The following is a 17998-nucleotide window of genomic DNA, read 5'->3' as shown; positions in this document are numbered from 1 at the left end:
GATATATAATATACATATTGTCTTCCTGCAAGCCACAAAGTCGCCAGCTAACTGCAGTGAGACCCCGAATGTATGCCCCTAGTTCATCTGTCGGAATGTCCCCCAAGTTGGTTGTCTTTTCTTCATCAGATCAGGGCTCCTCTTCTGCCTGCCCACGTGATGGCATCTGTACATTGGGGTACGGGGTCGTTGGTCCTGGTTCTGGATGATTTCCCTCTCTGTCGTCTGGGAAAGCCCAGAAACTAGGATTTCTAATGGCCGAGACAGGGCACTCGGGATTGAGCGGGTAGGTGCTAGCTACAGAGAGCAGGGACAAGGTGAAAGCAGGCTGGGCAATCGCTAGTAGTCCTGCGAAACCATTGCAAATGGCCACATGAGTCGCTGATTGGACCTTGCCTTGTTTTACTAAACAGACCCCTGAGATTTGATTACAACAGTAGTCTATACGTCTCTTATTTGGTGGATATTAAAAGTCGCTCCCCGACCCCCCTCCCCCGATTTGTTGTAAATAACACTACAGTATCCACTATCTTGCCACCAACTGTGGATGTGCTGTAGGAGAATCTCAGAAGTGGAATTGGCTATGATAAACGATATGGTCCTTTGAAAAACAACTCCATAGATATGGCTGAATTTTCTCTGTAGTCATTGTGCTAATTTACACTCTTCAAATGTGTGGAAGTGTGGGTTCCCCACAGCTTCACCAGCGGAGTCCTTCCAAACTTTTGGTTCTTTGCTAATCCAATGGTAGAAAAACTGCACCTCACAGTTCTGCCTGAATTTTCTAGTGTTTTGTGCGTGGACCTGCCATGACCCGGCTTCTGTCTGCCTCCTTCATACCTTTTACCACCTCCTCTGCTTTTACCACATTTCTCGCACGTTCTAGAATGTGTCTGAGTTTGTATATGCGCTTACTCACTGCCTGTTCTATCAGGTGTTTCCTTTTGTAGAACTTTTCTCAGACCGTTTCATTTGCAGTGACCTCTCCTAGCTGTTCCCTATCATTCTTTGTGTATTTCCTTCACAGGGTATGTCATGCTCATCATGACTTGTTGGCTTGTTTATAGGTTCATTCTCTGTTTTACTACGGAAATGGAAGTTTCATGAGAGCAAAAGAGGCGTCTGCCCTAAGCAGTAATGCTTGCTCATCACCTAGCATTTTAACACATGGAGCCTACAACCCCAGCCTGCCTATGACGTCATCAATCTAGCAGTAGAGAGTGCTCGTGATGGCTGCCATCTCTTTGCTGTTCTCTTTAGAGCTTGGGACGGCCTGGACGTTGAAGGAGATGAGGTTAACTTTCCCAGAAGCAACTGCAGCCAAGTTCTCTGTTGCTTGAACAATTCAATCCCCTAGGAAGGTGGCGTCTTGAGACAAGAGGGAGCTGGAGACAGGCTCTGACCCAAACAATGTCTTCTTCAGTGCTTTAGCCCAAAACATGAGTCCTCTTAATAAAATAATAATAAAACTTAGAGTGGTCTGCTTTTCAAAGTCCGAGGTATAAGTAGAGGACAGGTACTGTTGAGACATCTTCTACTCTAGGCAGCCTTCCTGGACCTTTGTGGAGGAGGGAGATGGCTAACAATGTGTCTAGGAGGCTGTTGTCCCTGACTGCCTATCTGCAGGATAGAAATACATTTTATGTAGATTGTTGAGCCTTAATGTGCTGTGTGTTACTAGGCCGAGACAAGGTGGTAACCAGTGCATAGTTAACATGCTTCATAGCAGCTCTTAACTAATTGTTAAGGTTACTAATCACTAAGCTTTTAACACCCCAGTCTGCCCTTCACAGAGGTGCAGTTTTTAGTCCACAGCAGGCATGAGCCTCGGTTGCCCATAGTAATGGCTTCTCCTTCCCAGGTTTCCTTCCCTCCTCCTTCCCCTCCTCCTCCTTCTCCTCCTCCTCCTCCTCCTCCTCCTCCTCCTCCTCCTCCTCCTCCTCCTCCTCCTCCTCCTCCAAGATTTATTTATTACATATACAATGTTCTGCCTGCATGTATGCCTGCAGGCCAGAAGAGGGCACCAGATCTCACTATAGATGGTTGTAAGCCACCATATGGTTGCTGGGAATTGAACTCAGGACCTCTAGAAGAGTAGTCAGTGCTCTTAACCTCTGAGCCATCTCTCCAGCCCCTTCCTTCCCTTCTTTCTCAGACACATTTCTGGGGGACCACCAGTCAGACAACCTCTTATAAACACTTATCTCAGACAGCATGCAGGGAAACCCGTTAGGACAGTATTCAAAAATGTCTGTTGAAGGAAGAAACGGATTCATCAGGATGCTTTGGAAGTTTTCCCTTCTGAGAAGGAAGATGCTGAGAAGCATCCACTCCAAGGAGGCTGGAGAAGATGATGGAGCAGATAGCAGAGATGTGGGCAGAGCAGGAATGCAGAAGTGTGCTCTGATAGCAGGTAGGACTGGCCCCGCTTTGTGGGCTGAGGAAGTGTTGGAGGAAGTAAATGAGTATGTGTCCTATCTTCGCTTACTCAGGGACTAAGAGTGGGGAGAGCCGCTGTTTTGCATGCCGTCTACTACGTTTGCTTGTGTAGTTACACCAGCTGTAAGTCTGTTAAGTGGAGCAGGAACAGGGCCCGTGATGCTGGCCTGCCATCTTAGCTGCTCAGGAGGCTGAAGCAGGTGGATGGAAAGTTCAGAGCCAGTCTGGACAATTTCATGAAAGCCTATCTCTAATTTAAATGTCAAAGAAGGCCCGAGGATGTAGCTCAGTTACTTGCCTAGGGTGAGGGAGGCTGTAGTGCAATCCCAGTACTGCAGAAGAACAAGACAAACAAAAGAATCAGGCTAACACGGTTCTGCAAGGTCCTTGGTTTCAGAGGCTCTCGGTGCCCACCCACATGATTCACCCCACGGCAAAGTGCCCATGATTCTGGAACACCCGAGTTTTCTATCAGTCAGAGAAATGCCCAGTGACTGAAAGTTCTGGGCAAATGATCCTGGGAGAAGCCTTCAGCTTGAAGTGTAGATCCTGGCTTCCTCCCAAGCAGGGCAACTGGCATACCAACATTGGAATGTTTGGTAACAAAGCATGGCTTTCCTCTTTCGTGTCTTCCTTCCTCGTCCGCCTATTGGTGTTTTCTGAGGTCACTGAGTGGGTTAGTGGGATTGATATAAGTCACTCACCAATTGTAGGTCCTTTGATAATAATACAAGACAAAATATCTAGTTGCCTCTCTGATTTCTTTTTTGTTAGAAATAAAATCTGATGGTTCGTTTCCAAAGATGCCTTGAGCCAGCTTAGATGCAGCTTCCAGAAGACACTAGACTCCTGCTAATGCCCTACAGTCTGGTTAGTCCCCTCCACCCAAACTCTGTTAAGCAACCTCTGCCTGCCCCCACCACACAAACCAGAAGTTCAGAGTAGAAAATTCCTAATAGCCAACCCTGCCTGCAAGGTCAGGCATCTGGTGAGCTTTGAAATAAACAGGACGTAAAACAGAGATAAACCCAGGTATGTTTGTTGAGAAAAGACAAAAGTAAGCAGGGGGAGGATAAGAACCAGATGACACCTAAGATTGCATTCCTAAAAGGGAGGATAGGTCATGTGTTCGGGCTTATAAAGGTTGTTCTTTTCCTCAATAAGCATGCCTGTAATTCTAGGTTGACACAGGTGTTGGCAAGATCATGAAATAACCCACCTCGATTTCACTACTCTGCATTTCCAGTGCTCTGATTATGAGGTGATTATTGTTTCTCCATTTATTCTTCATCGTATATATTCTTATTATGAAGAGATCATTGTTTCTTAATTAAAAAATTATTACATCTTTTTATTTGTATGGGCATGTGCACACATAGGCCATGGCACACGCAGAAGTCAGAAGATAACTCTGTGACGTCACATCTCTCCCTTTATCATGTGTATTCGGGTCATTAGACTTGGCAGCACATGCCTTTACCTGCTGAACCATCTTCCCAGCCCACCTCTGTGGTTTCTCCCTCAAATTATTGCCTTTCCAACCATATGTATTCTCCCTAACTCCTCCCAAAACTCAGGCCTGCTTTGTTCATGGTGAGCCTTGCATTTGACAAAACCTCGTACTGTATGTGGAAGAAACAAGGGCTTTACCCTTGTTCTCAGGAAGCTGGTGGTTTATTATTCTCACCTGCCACTCTGCCATTTTGTGGTTTCTGTGGGCTTCCTGAGACATGGTCCAGCAGAGATCACCTTGCAGTGTAGCAACAATCTGGCTGAGATAAGAGGGACAGCTGTAAAACAGATAATGACCTCAGTAGTTTATTAAGTATCTTGGTGAGCAGAGGTTGGTGGAATTGACCTGTCAATTTGCTGTTGTCTCCTCCCCAGGAAGGCATTAACTCTGTACCCATAAGTGTGATGTTACCCATTGTCAGAGTAAGAACAATCTCTTCCCTTTTCAGTTCATTTGAAAAATTATTTATTTTCGTTTTCTTTCTTTCTTTTCTTTCTTTCTTTCTTTCTTTTTTTTTTTTTTTTTGAGACAAGGTCTTACTTTGTAGCCTTGGCTGGCCTGGAACTGGCTTTGTAGACCAGGATGGTCTTAAACTCACAGATATCTGCCTACCTCTGTCTCCAGAGTGCTAGGATTAAAGGCGTGAACCACTACATATTGCTTTAAAAAGATTTATTTTTATTTTATGTGTATGAATATTTGCCTGTGTGTACATAAGTACATAAGTGCACTGTATGTATGCCTTGTGCTCACAGAGGCCAGAAGAGGGCACTGGAGGCCCTGTTGCTGTAGTTATGGACAATTGTAAGATGTCCTGTGGATGCTGAGAACTGAACCTGGGTCCTCGGGAAGAACAGTACACACTCTTAACCTTAAAGTCATCTTTCCAGCACCATTATTTTTATTATTAATGCTGTGAATTAAGTTCTAACAGTGAGTCATTGCCAATAAAAAGCATTTTTAAATGCATTGCTGGATTTGATTAGCCAAGACTGTATTTTTGAAATCTTTTAAATATACAAGGTTTGAATATTCTATGCCTTGAATAGCTGATAGACTATACATATTTTTACATGAGATATTTGAAACTTCTGACCCCTTTCTAAGGTCAAGGTTTGTATTTTTTTCCAGGATATTTTGGTATCTTTATAGCAATTTTTCCACTTCACTGTTTTCATCTTTATTGAAATAACATTATGTATAGTTTCCTTCTACTAACAGCTTCCATTTTCCTCAGAACATTATTTGTTCTCTCTCTCTCTTGTAGCTTGAGTTTTCCTGCCTGGCCCACAGTCAGGACAAATCTCTCTCACCTGCCAGTCCCACAGCCGCTCCGACCCGACCAAGTAAACACAGAGACTTATATTGGTTACAAACTGTATGGCCGTGGCAGGCTTCTTGCTAGCTGTTCTTACAGCTTAAATTAATCCATTTCCATTAATCTATACCTCGCCACATGGCTCGTGGCTTACCGGCATCTTCACATGGCCGCTGGCAGTGTCTCTCTGACTCAGCCTTCCACTTCCCAGCTTTATTCTCCTCCTTGTCCCGCCTATACTTCCTGCCTGGCCACTGGCCAATCAGTGATTTATTTACCAACCAACCAGAGCAACACACTCTCTCTCTCTCTCTCTCTCTCTCTCTCTCTCTCTCTCTCTCTCTCTCTCTCAATCTACAGTTCCAGAAATTTGGGCATTTTGTTATTTTCCCTTTCAGCAAAAACTAAACTTTGGCACTGTTGAGCTGTCCCATAATATTTAATTTTGTAGTATGAACTTAATTTTCTTTCTTTTTGTACTTTCTTTTTGTGCATTTTTTTGTTTTTCTAGTTTAAGCTAAATACTTCCCCATTAATTTTCAGCCTGTGTTCTAATAAATGTATTTAAAGCTTCATATTTTCTCATTTATTTATTATGTGTGTGTATGTGTGTCTGCTTGAGTTTATGTGTACCACATGCATGTAGGTGCCCGAGGAGACCAGGAGAGGGTGTCAGATTCCCTGGTGTCATCTGGCGTGGGTGCTGGGGACCAAACAAGAACAGTAAGTGCTCATAACTGCTGAGCTCCCAAAGCTCTATATTTTCTTTTAAGTGCTATTATTATTGCTTTACATCCCACAGACTTTAACATATAATACTTTTTATAATGTCACTCTGAAGCTCTCCTCAAGTTCCATAATAGTAATTACTATGTGGGGTTGGAGAAATGGCTCAGCAATTATGAGTTCTTCCAGAGGATTGCAGTTAGCTCCCCAGTACCCATGTGCGTGACTCACAGCTGCTTTTAACTCTAGCTCCAGGGCGTCTGGTGTTCTCATAGGCTTCCACAGGCACTTGCATGCCATGGGGACACACACACACACACACACACACACACACACACACACACACACACATACACACACACACTAAATATTAATAGGTAATTGTTATGTTTCTCTGTTCCACGTTATTAAGAATTGTGTTTTTTGCAAAGCTGCACAGAGAAACTCTGTCTCGAAAAACCAAAAAAAAAAAAAATTGTGTTTTAGCTGGATGGCAGTGGTGCACGCCTTTAATCTCAGCACTCGGGAGGCAGAGCCAGACAGATTTCTGTGAGTTTGAGGCCAGTCTGGTCTACAGAGCAACATCCAGGACAGGCATCAAAACTACACAGAGAAACCCTGTCTCGAAAAACCAAAAGAAAAACAAACAAAAGAATCGTGTTTTAAGATTTTTAATTAATTTTTATTTTAGCTTTTTGTTGTTGGTTTTTAAATTTTTGAAGAATTTCATATATGTAATACAATGAACTATGATCATATTTGCCCACCTTTACCCTCCTCCAACTCTCCCCAGGCTGGTGGCCACAAAACAGAGGGATTCTCTCTCCCCCAGCAACTAGCCACTGCTAACAGCCACTTGGTATGCGGTGGGGCCTGGTGATCATCTGCCCTGCCTTTGTGGGAATTTTGGCTGGCTTGCTCTTGTGTAGGTCTTGTGTAGGTGACCACAGCTTCTGTGAGCTCGTGATTGTGGTAGCCATGTCATACCCAGACGACAGCATTTCACAACCTCCCTTCCTCCTGCCCTAGCCTTCTTTTCACCCCCTCTTCTGTGATGTTCCCAGAGCCCGGGTGGTGGTGGGGTTGATAGAGATGTCCCACAAAGGGCTGAGCATTCAGTCTCTTGGTGTCAGTACTTGGGCGGGTTGCACATCTCCTCATTGACTGCTGCCCTCGGCAAAAAGAAGTGTAACTGACCAAGGTTGGGATCCTATAAATGACATGAGCATAAGCATAAATATTTAGAAGGCAACTTGGCAGCATGGCCACTTTCAAAACAACAACAGTCGATTCTTCTCTTCTTTAAGTTGCTTTTTGTCGGGTGTTTTGGTTTGGTTTGGTACTTTTCGGACAGGATCTCAGTATGTAGCCCTGGCTGTCCCAGAACTCACTTTGTAGACCAGGCTGTCCTCAAACTCACTGAGATCTACCTGCCTCTGCCTCTGGAGTGCTAGGATTAAAGATACATGTGTGTACCATATTTACAGTGTCCTTGGAGGCCAGAAGAGGGTGTTGGATCTTCTGGAACTGGAGTTACGGACTGCTGTCAGCTGCCAGGTGGGTGCTGGGAATAGAACCCGGGTCCTATGGGAAAGCAGCCAGTGCTCTTAACCCGAGCCCTGTCTGCAGTCCCATGTGTTTGTTTTTGTCCTTGTCAAGTAACTGGATGGGTGAATGAAGAAAGGGTTGCCCTTTTGCCAACATACCCATAAAATCTAATAATCAGAGACTTATTTCTAAAATTTTATCACTCCTTTGTGATTAGCAATACTTCGTATGGTTCAACATTGAAAGACACATAATACTACACCACGGTTTTCCCAGCCTCCCAGCCTCCCAGCCTCCCAGCCTCCAGCCCTCTTTCTGGAGGTCTCTACTGCAAACAGTTTAAATCTGCTCTTCGGAGATGTTTTCTGTATGCAGGGCTTGTTCAGTGTCGTTTACCATCCTTGTTTCTTTTTCTTTTCTTTTTGGGAGGGTCTTGTTACATTGCTTAGGCTTGTCTGGAACTTATTATGTAGCCTAGACTGTTTGAATTTAGCATCCTCCTGCTTCAGTTTCTGTGAACACAGGCCTGCGCCTCCAGGTCTGACTGAGATCATTTCCTTAGCAAGCATTAGGTGGCAGTATAAGACCACAAAAAGGATGGAGTCCGCAGCACCATGTCACAAATACTTACATATGTGTGCATATATACATGTAAGTATGCATGTAAGTAAATGAATGGGAATTAAAATTAAATTTAAAAAACTGAGTTAAAAAATCAGTTACAGGGGTTGGGGATTTAGCTCAGTGGTAGAGCGCTTGCCTAGCAAGTGCAAGGCCCTGGGTTCCATCCTCAGCTCTGGAAAAAAAAGAAAAAATCAATTACAAAATTAGTTGTGAGGGCTGACTTGGGGACTCATAAGTATTTACTTTATTGAGAAAACGTATACTGCTAAGTATTTTATACATAAATATGTTTTTAAATTGCCTTTGAAAAAAGAAAGAAAACAGCCAGGCATGGTGGCACTCACCTTTAATCCCAGCACTTAGGAGGCAGAAGCAGTGGATCTCTGTGAGTTCAAGGCCAACCTGGTCTACCAGGGCTGTTACACAGAGGGATGATCAAGTAGTTCCCTGGCCAGATTCCCTAATTATTCTCCCCAGGTCATGTGATTACATCTACCTTACGTCTTTAAGCTGTTAGTATCTGATGATTTAAACCCATGCAGACCTGTAGTCTCAAAGTACTACTATCTCATGTTTATATTTCTCCTGGCCCCATTCCTCATCTCTGCGCTCCCCACCCCGGTGCCTGTGACTGGTGCTCTGTCTTAGCTTCTTCTCCCATTGTCTTCCAGTGAAATTCCAGACACAGGCCAACATAGTTTGTCTATTTCCTTAACGGAGCGGGGATCCCTGTCCCTGGTCAAAGCTTGCATTCCGTACACATTGCCCCAAACACCCTTTTTCATTGGCTATCATACTCTGGAAAAAATTCCCTACCTTTCGAGAGCTCTTTGAAAACTGGTAGTGCTGCCCATGTGGTAAGGTACACAAATCTTAGTGGCTCAGTGGTTTTCACACATGTTCACACCCGTGTCACCACCAGCCTTTGGTGACATAGGAGGCCGGCCTATGGCCTATGGTCATGCCCTCTCAAGTGTCCACAACTGCGACCTGAAAAGCCGTTTACTTACTTACAGACTGGGTTGTTCCCTGGGTCCTTTACCTACTTTGCCTTCCTTTATCTCCAGCTTCTCTTTCCTATGAGAGATCTCTCAGCTTCACCCACTAGTGTGGATTCATTCTATCTCTGTTATTCCCGTTTGTGACCCAAAGTCTGGTGGGAAAACAAACACATTTGCCAGTATATTAAGCCTTCGGATTGTTACTAACACGGAACACCCTTAGGGAGGTAGCATCCATCCACCAACTAAATCATTAGGTAACAAAAGTGCCTGTAATAGTAGACTGTGTGGGCAGGCTACAATTGCTTAGGAGTTTAATAACTGCAATTAGCCTTGTTAATCTCTGTCTGAGACACCGGCTCACACAGTTGCAGTGGCTCATCAAGATCAGAAAAGTATCCAGGCATGGTAGCACTCTCTTACGGTACAGGTAGCTAGAGCAGAGGAGTTCCAGGCCAGCCTGGGCCACCTAATCAGACCTTGTTCCTAAAAAGAAAACAAAATCAGAAACTCAACCCTCACATAAAACCAACATCAAACTCACACTTCTCAGGTTTTTACCAACTTCACTAAGGGGATCTCTGGTGGTTTGTATAGGAATGGCCCCCAAAGGCTCATATATTTGGATGCTTGGTCATTAGGGAGTGGCACTACTTGAGAGGGATTAGGAGGTGTGGCCTTGTTGGAGGAAGTGTGTCACTGGGGGGTGGGCTCTGGGGTTTTAGAAGCCCAAGCCAGGTTCAATGGCTTTCTCTCTTCCTGCTGCCTGCAGATCCTGGTGTAAAACTTTCAACTTCTCCAGCACCATGCCTGACTTCCTGCCGCCACTCTCTCTACCATGACAGTAATAGACTAAACCTCTGAAACTGTAAGTCAGTCCCAATTAAAGGCTTTCTTTCATAAGTGTTGCCCCGTCCCTCGCCACCTGTGGTGGATGGGAAAGCTGGCCCTGAGGTCATCAGAGTGAGGGAATTGGCACTGTCCCCTCATTAAGGAACATTAAGGAGAACAGGCCCTGCATCTCGCCTGGACAGCACAATAGAGCTGACTCTGTTGGTGCGGACACAGGTGGGTGGATCCTTGGGGGCAGGGACTCAGCATGAGAGCAGGAGGACTGACCTCGCTCCCCATCTATCATATGGTGGCATGGGTGAGGAAAAAATGCCCTCCCTCCCCTCACCCCCTGCCACTTGCAGCATGTGAGAGAGCTGGCCCAGGGGGCATGAGAATGGGAGAACTGGCCCTGCACCTCACCAGCTGGAGCACACCTTGCCTGGGCAGCACACTAGAACTGACCCTGTCGAGCAGGGCCTGTGGGTGTGAGAGCAGGAGAGCTGTCCCCACCCGCTCCTTGGTATACTATGGAATAGCAAGGGCAAGGGCAATATGCTATCCACTCCCACCCCTACGTACCTGGAACAGGCAGGAGAGCCGACCTTGGGGGCATGAGAATGGAAGAGCTGGTCCTGCCCCTCACCAAGTGCAGCAATCCAGACAGCAGGACCAGCACCTCCCCTGGGTAAACAGTAGACCTGCTTCTGGTGGTGTGAGTGCAGGCGAGCTGGACCCAAGGGTGAGAGAGCAGGAGAAATGGCCCTGCTCCTTGCTGTCTGCCACATTGGGTGAGCTCGCCTGGGTGGTGATGATGAGGAAAAGCTGGCGGGCTGACCAACCCAGCTACCACCCAGGCCCAGAACCAGGACTACAAGGTAGCACACCCCAATACCTACCTCATCTATGGACTGCTGGAGCATGTGAAGAGGACGAACCTACAAATCCAAAGCTACAGGATCTCCATGACACAAGCAACAACAGGATATCCAAGAAGAGCCCCAGTGAGAGCACAGTATTGACAGTGGAGGAGAAGCCAGAGGCCCTGGACCAGACCAATGGCTCATTGCAATGGACACTTACAAGTAAAGATGTATGGACTAAAGGGTATACTGTATGACTCACTGGGCCACACTATAGCTTCCATGCTGAGACTTTTTTATTTTATTTTTTTGTGGGTTTTTTTGTATTTTTTTGACCCTTTAAATTTTGTTTGTGAGGGGGAGATTGCAAGGGCAGAAGATGGAAGTAGAGGGATGGGGAGATGTGTGGGATCTGGGAAGCATGCTGTGAAATCTATCAAATATCAATAAAAAGTTAAAAAAAGAGTTTTCTGGTCAGGGCATCTCTTCACAGCAGTAAAACACTGACTAATGCAGTATCTTTTGTTATTTACTTAATTATTTTTAATATTTTACTTTATTATTATTTATGTGAATGTAGGTGGGCATGTGAATGTGAGTGCAGTGCCCACAAAGGCCAGAGGAATTGGATCCCTGGGAACTGAAGTCACAGGTGGTTGTGAGTTACCTGATATGGGTGCTGAGAACTGAGCTCAGGTCCCGAGCAACAGCAGTGTGTGCTCTTATCTGCTGAGCCTCCTCTCCAGCCCTCTCAAGGGCATCTTTTAGGAGAAAATGTTAAGAGCAGGAACTTTCTGTCCATTCTTCTTTCTTTCTGGTACAAGGTCCTCCCACATCCCACATCATGTAGTCATCTGTTTAAATTTTGTTCCCAATCTACATGACATCTAGGATATCTAAATAGCTCATTAAAACAGTCACATTAACAAGAAGATAAACAGATGGCCGAACATCACGAGAGGAGCTTAGCATCGCTAGGCATTAGGGAAATGAAATCAAAACTTGAGGCACTAGTTCACCTCCAGGAGGATGTCTGTGAGGAAAAAGGTGGAGGAAAAGACAAGAGTTGGTGAGGAAGTGGGAAAACTAGCCCTGTCATCCGTTCCCAGTGGGAATGTAAGGTGGTGTGGCTGCCATGGAAAACAAGTGGGTGGTTTCTCAAAAGCAGAACCACTGCATGATCAAGCAGTTCAAGTCCTACACAAATACCCAATTAGAGAAAAACCTGGATGCTCAAGCATATCATTGTCCACAAAGGTTCTCAGCAGCACTGTTCACAATAATTAAAAGGTAGACACCATCCAAGCACCTCTCAGCTGATAAATGTATACACAAAGCATGGCATATACATGCAAAGGAATGTTACTTAGCCATGAAAAGGGAAGAAGCGTCGGTGTTACAATCTGGGTGAATCTTGAAGACATCGTGCCAAGTGAACAAAGCCAAGTGAACAAAGCCAGACACAGAAGGCCACATAACTGATGTTTCTATTTATATGAGATATTCAGAACAGGTGAATCCCATTGAGTCAGGAAGCAGTTTTCCATTAAAGTCCTTTATAACGGGAGATCTGATCGTGTATTACAATAGTCATTTCTCATCTCCTTTAATGGGGAACAGATTCTTAGTCTTTATTTTCCCATGACCTTGATCTCTCACCCTCTCTCCCCTTCATTGCCCCTCCCTTTTCCTCTTTATTGGGACTAGTTATTGAATACAATTTCTTATTTATATTAAACATGCATTCCACCACGAAGCTGGTATTGTCCAGGAGTGCAGGAATTGTGAAAGTCAAAGTTACATTTTAAGTTTTAATTCTATGCCTTAGAGATCCATGAAACAAAAATTCCTCTGATCTGTCAGCTCCTTGTCCAACGACAAATAGTTCCTGAAATGTTGGAGGCTATTGTTTATGGGAGATAGCAAGTCACATGTTTTTCACTCCCCTAAACAAGTTTGTTTGACCCATCTGCACCATATGTGCTTGATCACATGTGGGCGGGAGGTTCACAGGCAGGAAATAAATCAGGATGTACACTTGCCACTGATTGGATGTAGGCTGGAGCTACGTCAGGATGTGTGTTTGCCCTTGATTGGACCTAATGGGAAATACTTAAGCAGATGCAAAATTTGATTCAGGGCCATTTTTTTTCCTGGGAAACCAGAGGTGGACCTGGCCAGAGCCCGTCCACCTGGTCAGTATTTAATTAGAGCTTGCTTCAAATTTGGCTTTGAATTGTGGTAGTAGTCTTATTCTTGATTGGTGGGATTAACAGAATGAGTTCATTTTCTCCACCAATTAAAAAAATCAAAAGGCAAAAATAAGTTGGAAAGTCAAACAAAGCCCAAGTTTATTTTAAAAGAACAATTGTACCAAAGTAAAAACAAAACAAATAACAGGGTAGGAGAGCTGTAGATCTCAGCAGCTGGCCAGAGGAGGAGACTGGAGGAGAGAAGGGAAAAGCCATGCTGTGTGAGTTAAGCAGGCTGGAGGCCAGATACTTGGTGGACAAGCAGCCACATAGGAAGGAGCAGAGGTTTAGGGAAAGAATAAGAAAGGCCAAAGCACCAGAAAAAGCATACTTAGGCTCTGGCCAGCATCAGAAAGAAAGAGATAAAAACCAAGAAAAGTGAAATAGTTCCATCACAACTCAAAGTCTGACAGGCCCAGCCAAGTCTCGTGGTAGCTCTAGGGACTGGGCTAGGGAGTGGCAATCCTGGGAGAAAAAGGACATTATCTCATTAAAGGGATAATTATTCCACCTATGTCTTTAGTGTGGGATAAGGTGAGCTGGACTTCCTGGGGGTGGTCTCACCTCACTAAGGGATAGTTTTCTGGCTGTATGAGTAACTATGTTATGTTTTGAGTAGCTTGGGTGTTAGGTTGTTGTAGACTATTATTTTAACTAGGCAAGGATGTGCTACATTTGTTTATACTGCAGAAATTACTTTAACTGTGTAAAGGTGTGTTACATTTATGCTGCATTTGTTTAATGATGTAAGGCTGTGTGTTTAATTATGTAAAGATATGTTGCATCTGTTTCACCTTGCCTGCCTAAGGCATCTGAATGGAGCTGAATGGCCAATAGCTAGGCAGAGAAGCAATAGGCCGGGCTGCCAGGCAGAGAGAATAAATAGGAGAAATTTGGGCTTAAGAAGAATAAGGAGACTGTCAGAAAGAATGGAACAGAGATGTGCCTATTTATCCTGGATAGGTGCCTGCTTGAGTCTGGAGAGGTGGTACTAGCACTGATATCCCAGAAGCTGGGGATGGCATGCCAAATCGGCACCGACTCCCGACTCCCCCCTCCCTATATTATCCCTTGCCAACAGGAAGTAGCCAGATTTGAACCAATGCTCATATATACCCCAGAAGGTTGAGATGTTGGAAATCTCTGCTCCTGCCATTCTAGACCCTGCCCAAAGAAAGCCTGCCAAGCAGTGGCAGCTCCCCTGGGGCTGCTCAAAGACCGCCTACAGGATAGGATATTTAAGGTCCCCTCTTGGGAGCAGCCTCGTGGTTTCCCCTCTTTCCTGAGACCACCTGGTCTTATTAAAAAAAAAAAAAAAAAAAAAGAGGCGGAACAAGAGAAGGAGGAGGAGAGAATGAGGGAGACACCCAGGACAAGCCAGGCAGACACCAGACAGACAGATATAGAGAAGCAGTGAAAATAAGATATACAGAAGTAAGAAAGCTCCCAGGCAAAGGTAGATGAAGAGAAACAGGATAATTAAAGTTAAAAGAGCTAGCCAGAAACGTGCCTAAGCTAGGCTGAACATTCAAAACTAATAATAAGTATCTGTGGGTCATGTCTGGTTGGTGGCTTAAAAGAAAAAGCCTCCTACATTAGGTCTCTACCCAGGCCAGAGATTTTTGTCTTTTTCACTGGAAAGAATTAGTTTTCCCTTGATGGGCGCACCTTTCTGTTGCTGTATCCAAGCTATATCGCAGCTCCTGACAGTTTCTAAGAGTTAGTTATTTAAAATGCCTCTCAGTTTGGGTTCAACTAGCAATCACAGGGCTAATTTCAGAGTTTACCTTTTTGACAAGAATACTCTAAGCAGGGGAGTGTCCCTTTCTGTGCTTCTGGTTAGCAGGCGGGTGGTGCGGCTCCTCCCACAGCTGCTCATTGCTTCAGTGGTTAAGGCAGCTTGGTTTTGGGGTGGGGGGGCTTCCACTGTTAAGTTTCCACACTTCCTTTTGAAATCAGTAAGTATCTTGTGGGGAAACACTTTGAGAGCAGCAAATACCCCCTACTCCCCAAATTTCTATCCATTAACTTCATATACTGATCGGTGATCTCTCTCTCTCTCTCTCTCTCTCTCTCTCTCTCTCTCAAAAAAAAAAAAACAAACCAAAAAAACCTTGTTATTTGAGGCTGTGTTCTTGGTTCCAAAGGCTCTCTATACAGGATGCCTCAGCCAATGCTGAAGTGACCCGTGAGAAAGTTAAATCTGTTTGCAGATAGTCTCACCTTGCACACGTGAGTTTAAAACAGCAGATTGGGTTTTGAGGTAATTCTTAGTCTTCTTAGATATGGGTAGACATAGTAACAATTTGGTGATTTAAAGAAACAAAGTAATACTTTATAGGAGTCCAGAAAAATCTGGATCATTTCATTCATTGACATTTCCAATGTATTAAAATATAAATAGCAAAAAAGCTTTTGAATATGATAAAGAAAAAAAAAAGAATAGGGTTGCCTGTGGGCTAGGGCTGGGTTCTCTATGGAGAATCACTATAACTTTATCAACCTCCCTACATATCTGAATACTTAAAAAAATAAAATGTTGGAGAAATATGGGTCACTGTAAAGTTATGGCATATTAACAGGTAAAAGCCTTTAATAGGCCAAAATACAATGCAATAAAGTTGTGCCGTCCGTCTTCAGGATAACTGTAGGAAGCACTGATAACACGGTAGTGTCAAAGGTGCAGTGTAGTCAAGGACACAAGGTAAGCATTGGATGAAGCAGTTTTTCCATTTTTAAATTCTGTCAGCTCAAAATTGTACCACGTTCTGTACCAACTTGAAATTTTATATAAACTTTGGACATTTCATCAATTTGCTGAGCCCATAAGACAGTATGGTCCTTGTCTCCCGTACACTGGGATGGTGGCGTTCATTATTAATGGCTCCCACTACATTTTACAGAGGAAAGCAATAACCCCATGCAGTCTGTCTGCGCAGGAGCCCCGCCTGGCCTCTTGCCCACTCCGAGACCCCGCAGCTCCTTGTTGTGACTAAAACAAATCACAAAGCTTTAACATTTACTAAGCAGGAGGTGACAGGTCCTTCCCATCTCTTTTCTATTCATGGCTTCAAATTAATAATTAGTCATTTGAAAAATGAGCCAATCTGTCTCCTGGAAGGGGAGAACCCTGAGCCAAGCCAATTAGCATCTTGGTTCAGGCTGCCTTGGGAATTTAATGTAGTTTCATGGCCCATTTAAGGTCTCAGAATATTGTTGTGTCCTGAAGAGGGAAGTCATGATTGTTAACTGAGGGGAGGGCCCTGGGGACCCATATGCTGAGGATGCTCCTCTGGAGTGGCTGGTGAGGGCCCTGGGGCCAGCAGTCTTTGTCCAGGCCACATGCCTGTTCTATTCTTTTCCCAGGACTTAGCAGCTGGCTGTGGGGTGGGCAGGCCTTCACCACCAGCAGAGGGAGTGGCCGCTGCCCCAAATAGCTGCACACTTGAGCAGGTCTTTTGTCTGTCCAGAAAACATTCAACTGCCCATTGCCAGTTGGCCTCCTCACAAAGGAGGGTAGTGGCCCTGGGCAGGGCGGTCTGTCTGTGCAGCATATTGTTGAGGTAGAGTTTGCACACCGACAGCCTGTCAGTTACCCCTTCCAGGGATGTGTGCAGGGAGTGGACGCAAAGGGACGAGCGAGCGAGGGTGTGGGGAGTAGGGACCCAACCAGACAATTTAATTAGGGAGACTTAAAGAACCACAAGATTAAGATACCGGGCTCTAGGAGAACCTGAGGGATGATTTGGCTCTTTTCTCTCTCAGGAACTACCCATGCCTATGACTCAAACATCTGCTTCTTGGGGAGAAAAAAAAAGCCAGGCAGTGGTGGTGCACACCTTTAATTCCAGCACTGGTGAGGCCAAGCCAGGTAGATCTCTGTGAGTTCGAGGCTGGCCTGGTTTACAGATTGAGTTCCAGGACAGCCAGTGCTGTTACACAGAGAAACCCTGTCTTGAGAAACGACAACAAAAATCTGCTTCTTGGGCTGGGGAGATGTCTCAGTGTACAAAGTGTTTTCTGTGCGAGTATGTGGACCTGAGTTTAATCCCCAGCACCCAATGTAAAAACCTGGGACTAATGGTGGGCCCCTGGGGCTTGCTAGCTTGCCAGCCTTCCTTAGCTAAATCAGTGGTCTCCAGGCCAGTGAGAGACCCAATCTCAAAAGACAAGGTAGATGGCACTGGAGGAGGACACCTGAGGTTGATTTCTGGCCTCCATACACATATACACACATACGCACCTGCACACACACACAAATTTAAAAAAAAATCTGCTGCTGCTTTCCCAAGAAGTTGCCACGGACAGAAATTTGAAAAATAGTTGAAATGGAGACAAGAACAACCTGGTGCTGTCTTTCCAGATTCGTTTCATTAACACCCCTCCCCGACTCCTACACACATACAAGAGCCTGGGTCAGCAGACATCATTGCCATTGTCAAGGGGTAAGGGAACAGACTGGAGTTAGGTAACCAGGCAGAAACTCCAGTCCAGTCTGGCTGGTCTCCATGTTGGTTCTGAGTGCCATCTCACTCTCCCCTTTCACAAGGGTCACTGTCAGCCCTCCTCCCTACCAGGTGCAGCCATGGCCCTTGAGTGTCCCCTGGGCAGTAGGGATAACTCTCATGCTATAGGATAATGAGCCACGTTGTGGCTGGCTTCAGGCTTTGCTTTATGAACTCAGCCTCATAGCACCTAGCATGGGGCTGGCGACCTCCGTGCACAGCGAGCGGAGTTCCGTGACCCCACAGCCACTGAGCAGGGTGAAGTCCTTAAAACAAAACAAAACAAAACCACAAAACAAAACAAAACAAAACAAAACAAAAACCAGCACAGCACAGGGAGACAGTATCACAGAACCATTCTGAGATCCAGATAGAACT

This window comes from Peromyscus eremicus, chromosome 4 (assembly GCF_949786415.1).
Source record: "Peromyscus eremicus chromosome 4, PerEre_H2_v1, whole genome shotgun sequence".
Classification (NCBI taxonomy): domain Eukaryota; kingdom Metazoa; phylum Chordata; class Mammalia; order Rodentia; family Cricetidae; genus Peromyscus; species Peromyscus eremicus.
The sequence above is the reverse complement of the archived record's forward strand: the minus strand, read 5'-3'. Positions refer to the sequence as shown.